This window comes from Prionailurus bengalensis, chromosome C2 (assembly GCF_016509475.1).
Source record: "Prionailurus bengalensis isolate Pbe53 chromosome C2, Fcat_Pben_1.1_paternal_pri, whole genome shotgun sequence".
Lineage (NCBI taxonomy): Eukaryota > Metazoa > Chordata > Mammalia > Carnivora > Felidae > Prionailurus > Prionailurus bengalensis.
The window spans coordinates 12,439,878-12,451,803 of NC_057350.1; the positions used below are offsets into that span (position 1 = coordinate 12,439,878).

General features: G+C 44.0%; 1 non-coding gene across 1 annotated transcript; it reads left to right on the forward strand.

The window, feature by feature from the left end:
• The first annotated feature begins 9,589 nt into the window (after nucleotides 1–9,589).
• On the forward strand, nucleotides 9,590–9,698 carry LOC122492453. Its single transcript, XR_006299640.1, has one exon. It is a non-coding gene; the product is annotated as a U6 spliceosomal RNA (small nuclear RNA).
• Nucleotides 9,699–11,926: the final 2,228 nt, after the last annotated feature.

Below are 11,926 nucleotides of genomic sequence, written 5' to 3' on the forward strand. Positions count from 1 at the left end.
CACCAGCCAGGAAAGAATAACTCAATTTTTCTTCCGTGTTCCCACGTCCTTTGATCAAAACCCCATTGCAGGGGCGCCTGGGTGGCTCAGTCGGTTGAGCGTCTGCCTCTCGATTTCGGCTCAGGTCGTGATCTCACAGTTGGCTCTGCGCTGACAGCAGGGAGCCTGCTTGGGATTCTCTCTCTCCCCCTCTCTCTGCCCCTCCCCCACTCATGCACTCTCTTTCTCTCAAAATAAGTAAACTTTAGAGAAAAAAGAAAACCCCAACCCCCCCCCCCATTCCAACAATTATAGTATTCTGATCAATGTTCAAATTCCATGTGTGTCTCCATTTCCCTAGGAGGCTTTGAGGCTGGTGTTTGCCCTTCAGTGATGGACCTAAGCTTCAGACACTTCTCTCCCCCATCCTGACACAGTCCTGATTTTGTCCAGGTGTCTCTCCTTCTCACCTTTGCCCTTATGCGTCAGAGGAGGCCACAACCCTAGGACATGAACCATCAGGAGCCTAAATCAGTCGTGATGGCTCCATTCCATGGTCAATGAGGTCTGAGGGAGTTCTGCTGGAAGGCTTCGGGGAAAGGTTTCCTTGCCTTTAAAAAGAGACATGGGAAGAGAATGTTCCAGCAGGTGGCAGAGACAGAACAATCTAGAAAGGCAGAGCCGGAGCCAGAGCCACCCTACCTCTGGGTCTCTTGCTTTGTCAAAAATAGAGCGCTTCCTGGTTTAAGCCGATTGAGCGGGAGTGTTCTGTTCTGGCCCCCGAAACAGCCTTAACCGATCCGAGTACCTTGCAGGTAGGAGATATGCTGATATTTGGTGGATTCAATTCGAGTAGGAAGACCGGGCTGGTTCACTGCCCTTAGAGGACTCCTCAGGCCGTGTGACATCTGTCCCCATCCCAGGCAACCTCACTCGTGAAGTGATTTTTCCAACGAGAAAGATAACAGGGTGTTTTTGCTTACTTGTTTTCGTCACAGATCTTCCATGGGCTGCTTTTTCTAGAGAACGTGTAAAACGTCATTCCATTGTCAAAGTTTCATTGAATTATACCTCTCGACAGACCCGTGCCTTACAGGAGCAAACTTCAGGAAGGGGTCAATCACAAACGGCTCATGCTCGTTGCGCATCTTTATGCGCCAGACGTTAGGCTCAGTTAATCCTCAGATTGATTCTGTCATCCCCCTCCTTTCGCGGATAAAGAAACCGAGGCGCAGAAAGCTTCATTCACCTGCCCAAGGCCACACAGCTAATAATGCGCGGGGGCTGGGATTCGAACCTGAGGAGTTGGCGCCTATCCTTAGGCTCCATGGCGATGAATTGCTTAGGTGCGCGCGGCTTTCTTCAGTTCAGACAACGGCAGTCCATTCCCTGCCGTCAAAACCCTAAAACTCGTAAAATCTCCTTAAAACTCAGATCACGTTAGCCTCCAACTCGATGCCCTCCGGTGGGTCCCCGCGGACGTTCTAGGGAGCATCCGAAACAAGGCTCGAGTCTGTGTTGGTCCCCACTCCACTGGCTTCCCTCCCACTGGCCGCTCTGGCCACGATCAGCTCCTTTAACACATTCAGCCTTCTTTGCCTCCGGGCTTTCACACCTGCTCTCCATTCTGCCCGGGGTTCAACACCTGACCGGACAGACAGACAGACGCACCCACACAGGCGCGCACACACCCGACCCCTGGAGAACTTCCACTCATCCTTCGAGCGTCCGTTGAAATAGTTTACTTCCTGAGAGATCTCTCCGCTGCCCTTCGGTCCGATTGGTCCCATGGTCGTACCCTCCCCGTCACCTGGGTGGCACTTCTCAGAATTCATAGTTGCATGAGTGTGTGTGATTTTCTGCTTCGTCTCTGCCCTCCCCCAGGGGACCGTCATGCCCGTGTTGTCTCTACGGTATCCCGAGTGACGGTCACATTGCGGCAAGAGGGGGGGAACGTTCAAGGAGAGGAGGCAGAAAAGAAGTTGAGAAGGAAAGAAAAAACTGGAAGGAAGGGAAGGGAAACTGAGAGACTATGGGCAGGAAGGAAGAGACTGTGAGGCTCCGTGAGTTGCCAAGCGTTTGAAAGCTTTTACCACAGTAACGTTCCTTCCCCGCCCCTGGTAAGCAAAGGGCATGGCCTTGGCAATAGCTGGCTGGTTTCCTTCTTCCCTCTGTCCCTCCTTTCCTTCCCTCCTTCCCTCCTTCCTTCCTTCTTTCCTTCCTTCCTTCCCTCCTTTACAATCCCCTCCGTCTTTCGGGACAATCATACCAACCAAACTAATATATTGGAACTAGGAATATAACTTTCGGAAAAGCAACTAGACAGATAGAAGGATTTTTCACTTTTATAGGGTTAAGTGGCTATAAAAATTATAAATTGTGGGGCGCCTGGGTGGCTCAGTCGGTTGAGCGTCCGACTTCGGCTCAGGTCGCGATCTCGCGGTCCGTGAGTTCGAGCCCCGCGTCGGGCTCTGGGCTGATGGCTCGGAGCCTGGAGCCTGCTTCCGATTCTGTGTCTCCCTCTCTCTCTGACCCTCCCCCGTTCATGCTTTGTCTCTGTCTCAAAAATAAATAAACGTTAAAAAACAAAATTTAAAAAAAATTATAAATTGATATCAAATTATATCATAAAGTCAAGAGATTTGCTGCTCACTTCCCTTTAATGAATTAAGAAACAACTAGTGAGAAAAACGTAACGACACGGAAATATCCAAGCAAACAGAAAATATTTAAAGGTGAGAGCCACCGAAACATGGAATAACTTGTGAACATATTATTAGTAGAATTTCTAGCACTTTAACTCATTTAAAAATAGACAAAGTAGGGGCACCTGGGTGGCTCAGTGGGTTGAGCGTCCGACCTCAGCTCGGGTCATGGTCTCACAGTTCACGAGTTCGAGCCCCACGCCGGGCTCTGTGCTAACAAACAGCTCCGAGCCTGGAGCCTGCTTCAGATTCTGTATCTCCCTCTCTCTCTCCCCCTCCCCTGCTCATGCTCTGCCTCTCAAAAATAAATAAATGTTAAAATTTTTTTTTTAAAAATAGACAAAATGAATTCATTCCAGGACATGTCCAACTACTTACAAAATATGATGATGTGATTATACTCAATCTATTGTTTTAAAATTTATTTTTTCAGAGTTTGCGTTATTATAACTAAGATGTAATTGACCAAGAAAATGCTAGCCACACCACTTACGTCATATATTGTTTCCCAGGTTTGAAGGTACACAGGATTGTGCTTCAAGTATGGAAAAACTGGAGAATGCCTTATTTTTGAGAGATGGGAGGAAAGGCAAAGAGAGAAGGAGACATAGAATTTGAAGCAGGTTCTAGGCTTTGAGCTGTCAGCACAGAGCTCTACATGGGGCTCAAACCCACGAACCATGAGATCATGACTAGAGCCAAAAGCGATGCTGAACCGACTGAGCCACACGGGCACCCTTTGTTTGAGACATTTTCAAATTCACTTTATTAGAGTACCAACCCATCAAAGAGTCACCTGAGGAAGCAATGAGAACGAAGACAGGAAGGGAGAAAGAAGAACGGAAGGAGAGAGAAATGGGGGTAAAGAAACTTTGCATCCAGATCAATATTACCCTTCAACAGCATTACCCTGAAATCACGCATTCATTCTTCAGGACCTCCACACCCAAATATTTGATGCATGGGCATGTCATGTCATGTCATGATAAAGGTTTAGGCCTGCAAAGAACTTAAAAAGTTATCAAGGGTTTATTTTATAGGCGAGAAAGCCAGAATTCAGGGAGTTCCAAGCGCTTGACAAAGTCACAGAGCTTTTATCCACTTAAAAAATGGATGACAGAGTGAGAAAAGGGATTTGAATCAGTACTACATCGAATTATTCAAAGTATATCATTCTTTTCCCTTGAACTTCCTCATTCATTCATTCATCCCACACATATTTACTGAGTGCCTCGTATGTTCTGGGCACTGCTGAAGATACAGCAGCGAACAAACAGACAAAACACCGTACATTCGTGGGGTGCACGTCCCAGGGCGTCAATATAATTTAAATTCCTCGTTCTATTTTCCATGCCGAGGTTGCTGTTTTAACAATTTTCGGGAGCCACCTCATTAGAATCAGAGATGCTGAACGAATTCTCTACTGACACAACTTGGTGAGTGTAGGAATTACAAACATGAGTCAACTCTATTGATTACAAAGAGGAGGCAGTGCACATACAACTTTTTTAGAGAGAAATTAAACCCCATTAAAACATAATAGACGATGCTCCACATGACATCCGATTCACCAGCCACATCTCCTAAAACACAGGGCAGGACTGTTGGAAAGAAAAGAAAAGAAAAGAAAAGAAAAGAAAAGAAAAGAAAGAAAAGAAAAGAAAGAAAAGAAAAGAAAAGAAAAAATAGAAAAGAAAAGAAGAGAAAAGAAAAGAAAAGAAAAGAAAAGAAAAGAAAAGAAAACTAAGCATTTTTAAAGGCTTTCCAGCCAAGATAAGAAGACATTAAACTTTTGGCAAGCATCCTGGCAGCCAGCAGAATGGAACCACGCACTGCCTGCAAATGTTTAGCCCACAGCTGTTGGAAATGAAGAATGTCAAAATACCCAAAAGCAAGAATCCATGCACACACATCAAAGAAGCGAAGCTCTAGGGGACACCCAGCGTCGAAGCGGATGATGGCGGGAGCACCAGGGAAGGGAGGCAGGAAGGGAGGTGCCGGGCAACACAGAAGACCAACCAATCTTGATATCGCGTCTACAGCCTCGGCTGTGTTCATCCCTGCTGTACCACCATGGAAAATGGTCCCCGACGTTCAGAAATCCACTGGCGAGGACCCAAAGCCTGCTGCCGTTAACTTCATTCTGCAAACGGTGTGTCCTTTACTCCATGACGAAATCGTGAAAACTCAGGCAGGGGTCCCTTTTTTCTTTTTCTGTTGTTTCTTTTTTAGCCAAACGCTCACGTGTACTGCACCCGTAGAAATAGTTATTTTTAACCCTCAGTTCACCTGAAACGAATTAAATGAATTAATTAAAATGAAACGTGGTTTATTTTGAGAAGCCAATGTTCCGAAAGTGCGTAGGTCCCGGTAGTTCTTTGGTTTAAGATGAAACACCACGTTCCAGCCATAAGAGCGCGGCGGCCTCACAAATGGGGCCAACATTTACTTAACTTTCTAGAGGACGGTTTGAAGATTAAGAAGGAAGGAAAAAAAAGAGTGAGAGAGGGAGAGAGCCAAACCATAAGAGACTCTTAAAAACTGAGAATAAACTGAGGGTTGATGGGGGGTGGGAGGGAGGGGAGGGTGGGTGATGGGTATTGAGGAGGGCACCTGTTGGGATGAGCACTGGGTGTTATATGGAAACCAATTTGACAATAAATTTCATATAAATAAATAAACAAGAAGATTACTGTTTTGTCACTCAAAACAGTATGGTACTGGCACAAAAATATAGACACAGAGATCAGTGAAGATTATGCCACAGCTTAGAGAAATGGTGATATGGGTTTGTTTTCTCTTTTCTTATGTTTACGGAATTTGACTATGTCGGTTTTATAATTTCAAAAAACTGTTTACTAAAAATAAAATAGAGTGAATCTCTACTACAGCTAGAGTGAGTGGCATGGGTCTAGGTACAACCTTTCACATAAAATGACCAAGGAAGGTGACAAATCTGGAAAAAGCAACGGGGCCAGCTAAATCACAAGATATATGAAAGGTACAGAATAAGGTGTCTCTCTTACGTCACCAAGCCGTTCAGATAATTCGAGACTTTTGTAAGCATGAGGAAGGTGGTCCCCAAAACGTCATCTGCTATTTTGGAAAGAAAAGAAAGAGGGAGCAGGCAGTAGAGTGATTTTGTAAATCACTGATGAGAAAGAGAACCTAGAGAGAATTGATACAGGTCAATACAGCTTCCCAGCCACTGCGTCCTTCCTGCCCACAAAAAGTCAACTGGCAGGATTGTATTAGGTCATCAATTCCCAGAGGACAGCTTGACTACATGTGTAAAAACATGTATACCCTTTGACCCAAGAATTCCTCTTTAATCGGAGAAGTACACAAAAATGTTTGTACAAAGACGCTCATTTCGTTGTTCTTAAAATAGGAACAAAATGGACACACCTTAATTGGCCCACCAAAAAAAAGCTTAGTTAGATAATTCAGGAGTATCTGGATGATGGACTCTTACACTACCTTTAAAAAGGAATATGCAGGGGCGCCTGGGTGGCTCAGTCAGTTAAGCGTCTGACTCTTGATTTCGACTCGGGTGGTGACGTCGAGGTTCATGGGATTGAGCACCACGCTGGGCTCTGTGCTGGATGCGGATCCCGCTTGGGATTCTCTCTCTCTCTCTCTCTCTCTCTCTCTCTCTCTCCCCCCCCCCACATCAAAATAAATAAACAAATAAAAAGAAAAAGGAAGTGATATCAAAAAGAATCTCCATGATACATTATCGAGCAAAAACAAGCAGTTTATAAAATGGGGTAGGTGGTATGGTGTCATTTTCGTTTAATCAATTGTACAAACGATAGGAAGACATCTGGAAGAATGGTCTCCAGTCTATTGGCAGTGGATGTCTCTGGGTGGAGAATTTAGCAAGATGTTTACTTTGTTCCTTCTCCCGTCCTGTATAGCCTGAACATTCTAGAAGAGTAGGTGTGGCACTGGAAGGAGGCCTCTGGGACAGAGCCGCTGGGACGTCCTGGGAAACCCCAGGATAATGACCATTGGAGGCCCCGTGGACGGATCTGAGGGTGGCAGAAAGGCTTAAACGATGTGGAAGCAAAGAGGGAGCCAAAGTGGTTTATGGCAAGAGAAAGAACGGTGACGAAGCAGAATTTCCGGGTGATTAGACTGAATTCTCTGGGAGGCTGCACGGGATTGTGTGTTCTATTATTATTCATAGAATTCCTGCCATCGTAGAACTCAGTGGGCCATTGGAACAGCCGGGCTAACTGGAATTTTTTTTTTTTTTTCCAGTTAGCGTGGGGGGCCCGTGCAGGGAAAGAAAATACCAAGCTAACTTTCTCAAGAAATAACGCACAGCCTGTGGAGGCGGGACAGAAATTGTTCCATGCAACATACTAACTCATCGTGGCCCACGGGAGGCTGGAAACTATCTAGAATGTGGTGTGTTTGGCCCTATGAGATATTGTAAGTGTTTCTTTCCTAAAAAACAGGTGACCATCCCTGTGACCATTGTACTCAGCTTTGAAGTCCTCGTCAACCAAAGATGTGGGTAGTTATCTGTTAGAAAGTAGACTGGCTTAATGGTCTAAAAGGTTCTGGGTGGTAAATGAGAAGATTTAGGGGCCTAATGACTAGTTTGCCTGCTTGAATATTCTTCTTTACAGAGTAGCTGGAGCTAGAGACAGAAATCAGAACTATTCACTTTGGAAAGAATTTTCAATACTTCAATAACACAGTTTCTAGTACCTAAATTTTTTTTTTAAAAAGGTACTCTGAAAATATTAGCAACATGCTTATTAAAAGGAAACGATCTGCACAATTATTACCCTGAAGAGTTCCAAGTTAAATGTCTAGGGAAGTGACATCCTCCTTTCCAGAGGGCTTTCCTGTTTGATCATTTTAAAATTTAGCTGCCAAAAGAAATGAAAAGTAAAACCATACAGCAGAAACAAGCTGCCACAAAGGATCCTCAAACATTGGGTCCATTTAGACATTTTAGAACATCTCAGTGAAAAGCAGCCATCTCTGCTCAAACCTAGTTAGAAAATGTTTGATGTTACAACACAGATTTTCTATCATGCACTTTGAGTTAACACAGAGATGCAACTTAATGGAATAGGCATGGTTTCTCCCATTTGGGATTCTTAAAACATAAGAAACATAGCATGCTGGGCATTTACTTGGTTTGAATTAATAGCGATGTATATATAGAATATTATGAAGATCAAGTTATCCTCTGACCATTCGCTGCTTGAAATTTTCCCATTCAGCAGATTCTATACATTGCTAATGTTAAAAACGAGAGGGTTTTTTTTTTTGTGACCGGGAAAAAAAAAAAAGTATTTGTGTAATCTTCAAAGTGTTTAATTTGTATTAAAGCTAAATCCAGAGGCTCTGAAACCTTAGGGGCTCTCGATGTGGATTTTTGTTCTGGTTCACACACCTTGAGACAAAGGCTCATAGTCAAGATGTGGAGGAAAAAGACGTTTTTTTGTGTGCGAGATGCGGGGCAAATTTATTCCCCGGGCAGCCTGGAATGGAGCTTCAGAAAATGGATAGAGTGTCTTCTTGAAGAAAGGGCCTCTAAGTAAACTCGACTGCCATTCAAAAGATTTGCTCTGACACTTAACAAGTGGTGCAGGAAGAAAGGAAAATCTGTTGTCAGGTTTGGGGTGTTTATCAGCCCCCCTCGAGACACTTGACCTAATGCTGCGGCCCCCCTAATCCGCTGATCTGCATGCCGTGGTCTCGCGAGCCTCAGCCCGCAACTGCCAGTAAAATTGCCTGGAACACTTGTCCCAACACATTGATCCCTCGGTATATTGTGTGCGGCTCACCTACCCTCCCCCCCCCTCTTGCGGCTCCCCCTAAATTTAATTCTGCTCACAAATTGTGAAATAAGTTGTTTGGGCTGGATTTGTCGAGTGAATTGTCCCACTAATGAAACAGTCTGTTCATTATACAGTTGTGGGACGGAAGATTTAGCGCTCCCATACCCCGGGCCCCGGGCAGGTTAACGTTTTTAGACTTGACAGTTTACAAAAGAATGAATAGGTCTCTCCTGTCACATCAGGCTTACAAACAGCTTGGCACACAAACAGTTACTGCTTGTGTGCATGTGGATTTAGGGTCCCCGCCTGCTAATGCCCCAGATTTGTAAGTACAAATTGGTTGGTCTTCAAACTGTTTGCGAAAGGAATAAAATGACCAAAAATTAGTTTGTTTTAGCCTTTTCCCCCTCCCCTCCCCGCTCTTGCAAGGGAAACATTTAAAAAAAAAAAAAAAAAAAAAAAAAACCAGAGAGAGAGAGAGAAGGAAAGGCTAAAATAGTATGTAGCAGGTCCTCAGGGAATATTGTGGCGTTTTTGCTTAAGGCATCAAATTAAGCAGGCCCATTGTTTGGCAGAAAACATTTTGTTCTGCTGGGGCACGCTGCTTCTCAGAAGGCAGCTGAAAATCTAAGGGAATTAATTTAAGACGTGTGATTTTAAAAGATAGAGCAGCGAGAGTAGGGGGGAGATCAAAAACTTTTCATTTCTATTCATTTTAGTACCTGTTGCTTACAACTGGTTATAATACCTCCCTCCCTCCTTCTAACCGCATTGATCTTTTAAAATGGGTCATTTAGGTTTCTGAATCTTTTCATAGGCAATTATGTGTAAATTAGCTAAAACCCGTTTTATTTTTTCTATGGCAGTTTGAATTGTGTGGTGAGTTGGTTAAATTCTTGCCAGGTCTTTGAGAGAGAATGCTGCATAGGAAGTCAGGGGAATAGGTTTATCATGTGATTTATCATCAGTTTGGTGATACTTTTTAGTCTGGATTGAGTTTAAACACTCTTTGGTTTATTATAGCTACAGCAGGATAGTTGATGAGAGTAGTAGATGTTTCCATCACTTTAGAGGAGAAACAAAGAAAAGTAACAGACTGTGCTCGCTTCGACAGCATGTATACTAAAATTGGAACGATACAGAAAAGCTTAGCATGTCCCCTGTGCAAGGATGACACATGCAAATTCCGGAAGCGTTCCACGTTAAAAAAAAAAAAAAAAAAAAAAAAAGGTAACAAAGAATTTTTTCAGATTTCAGCTTGACCTAACATCTTTGAATTAAAGACTCTCTCCTTGATCAGATACAGCCCCAGGATGTTCAACCTCCTTACAGTACGAGGGCTTATTCTTTCATATTTCAGTAAGTTCATTATCACATGTTTCCATGTACTGTAAAGGCAATTTGTAACAATCAGACTTTTTGGCAACTTTGCAAGCGGCACTTACGAGCTAATTCAAACATCCCTTAAAACCTGTTCCCTTGTCAGTGCCTAAATCTCACACTGAGAATCTGAAGCATTAAGAGTTCCCAGACAGAAAGCATAATTGTAACTCATAACTGCGCAAAGTCAGTGACGATTGGCTGTTGGAAATCTGAATAAAGCAAAAGCGTTGGAGACAAACGCGGGTCCGCCTCCACCCCGGATATGGTGCAGTCATTTTGTACGAATTCATCCAAGCCTCCAGAATATACTGCACATGTGAGCCCTTAAGCCAAAATCGGTCACATTTGAAATCTGGAGACAGGAGTAGAAGAATAATTTACAAATAACTCAACAACCACAACAAACTACACAATGCGCACAGAGTAGAGCCAGTGCCCTTTTCTGGGTTTCCGTCTCTCCCACCTACTCCCCGAACTTGGCAAACACTTTCCTGTAATAACATCCATCCTAAGATTTTTTTTTTTTTCCTACCTCATCACGACATTTTAGGACATTTCAAAGACAGAGGCCATGACTTGCAAAGAAGGTTGGAGTAAGGTAATACATACGTTGAGTGAAATATTTTTCGAGAAACATGGCATTTCTCCTTGATTTCTGTAATGCGGCGACTGCCTTCAGTGCAAAGCTTTCAGCAAATGCAGGAGTTGCAGTCATCGGTCACCTGTTGGGGCAGGCTTCTTAACAATCCCCTGGAACCCCAGGATGAGTGAGGTCAAAGTTGACCCAAGTGCCATGCAAAGATTGAAGAAACATGAATAAATACTTACACAAAATATTTATTTATACCAATAAATACAAAAGGGCTCCTTTTGTCTTACTCCTGATGAAACAAAAGATACGAGCAGAAATATTTTTAAATAGCTAACGGTAAGCTAAAATATAAAGCCTTTCTGCTCTCAAAAGGAGACCCAGTGCTAAAAACAAATCTGCGTAATTAGCAGGGAGGGAGGGGTGTTGCGTGTAGGTCTCCGCTGAAGGTAAGGCAGTTGACCAGTATGTACAATCTTCAGCGAAGTGACTCCTCCAGGGGCTTCCCTGTCCCACCGTGAAATGGAAGGAACGTTATCTCATACTGTTGTTGAGTTGTACGGGTGGCACAGTCTTGGTGGCCTGGTCCAGCAATCAATATCAATAGGGGCACCCGGGGGGCTCAGTCGGTTGAGTGTCCGATTTCGGCTCAGGTCATGATCTCGCGGTTAAGTTCGAGCCCCATGTCGGGCTCTGTGCTGACACCTCAGAGCCTGGAGTCTGCTTCGGATTCTGTGTCTGCCTCTCTTTCTGCCCCTCCCCCGCTCATGCTCTGTCTCTCTCTGTCTCAAAAATAAAATAAACATTAAATTTTTTTTTAAATATTAATAAAATATATATTACATATCTACACACATTTGTTGAGGTTTCTGAGCAATCCCAATGGCTGAAGTAGAAAAATACTAGCGTCCTGTGAGGCACCCAGAAGAGCCCTTGGAAACTTAATAAGCCAACCTGACGGGTAGACCTCCCTCCAACGCTGTATTGCCGGGTAAGACTTAATCCATCAAATACCAGTCCTGGATGTCTATACGTCCTTCATTTCACAAATGAGGAAACCGAAGTTCAAATTCACAAAACCCAGCATCCTGACCACCAATCTAATAATGTTCTTCATAAATATTTATTTAAAAGGAAAATTCTGAGGGGCGCCTGGGTGGCTTGGTTGGTTGAGCATCTGACTTCAGCTCAGGTCATGATCTCACGGTTCCTGAGTTCAAACCCCACGTCAGGCTCTGTGCTGACAGCTTGGAGCCTGGAGCCTGTTTCAGATTCTGTGTTTCCCTCTCTCTCGGCCCCTCCTCTGCTAGCTCTCTCTCTCTCTCTCAAAAATAAATAAAGACTTTTTAAAAATTTAAAAAGAAAATGCCGAAGCACCTGGGTGGCTCAGTCCGTTAAGTGTCCGACTCTTGATTTCGTCTCAGGTAGTGATCTCAGGGTGTGTGGGTTCGAGCCCCACATCC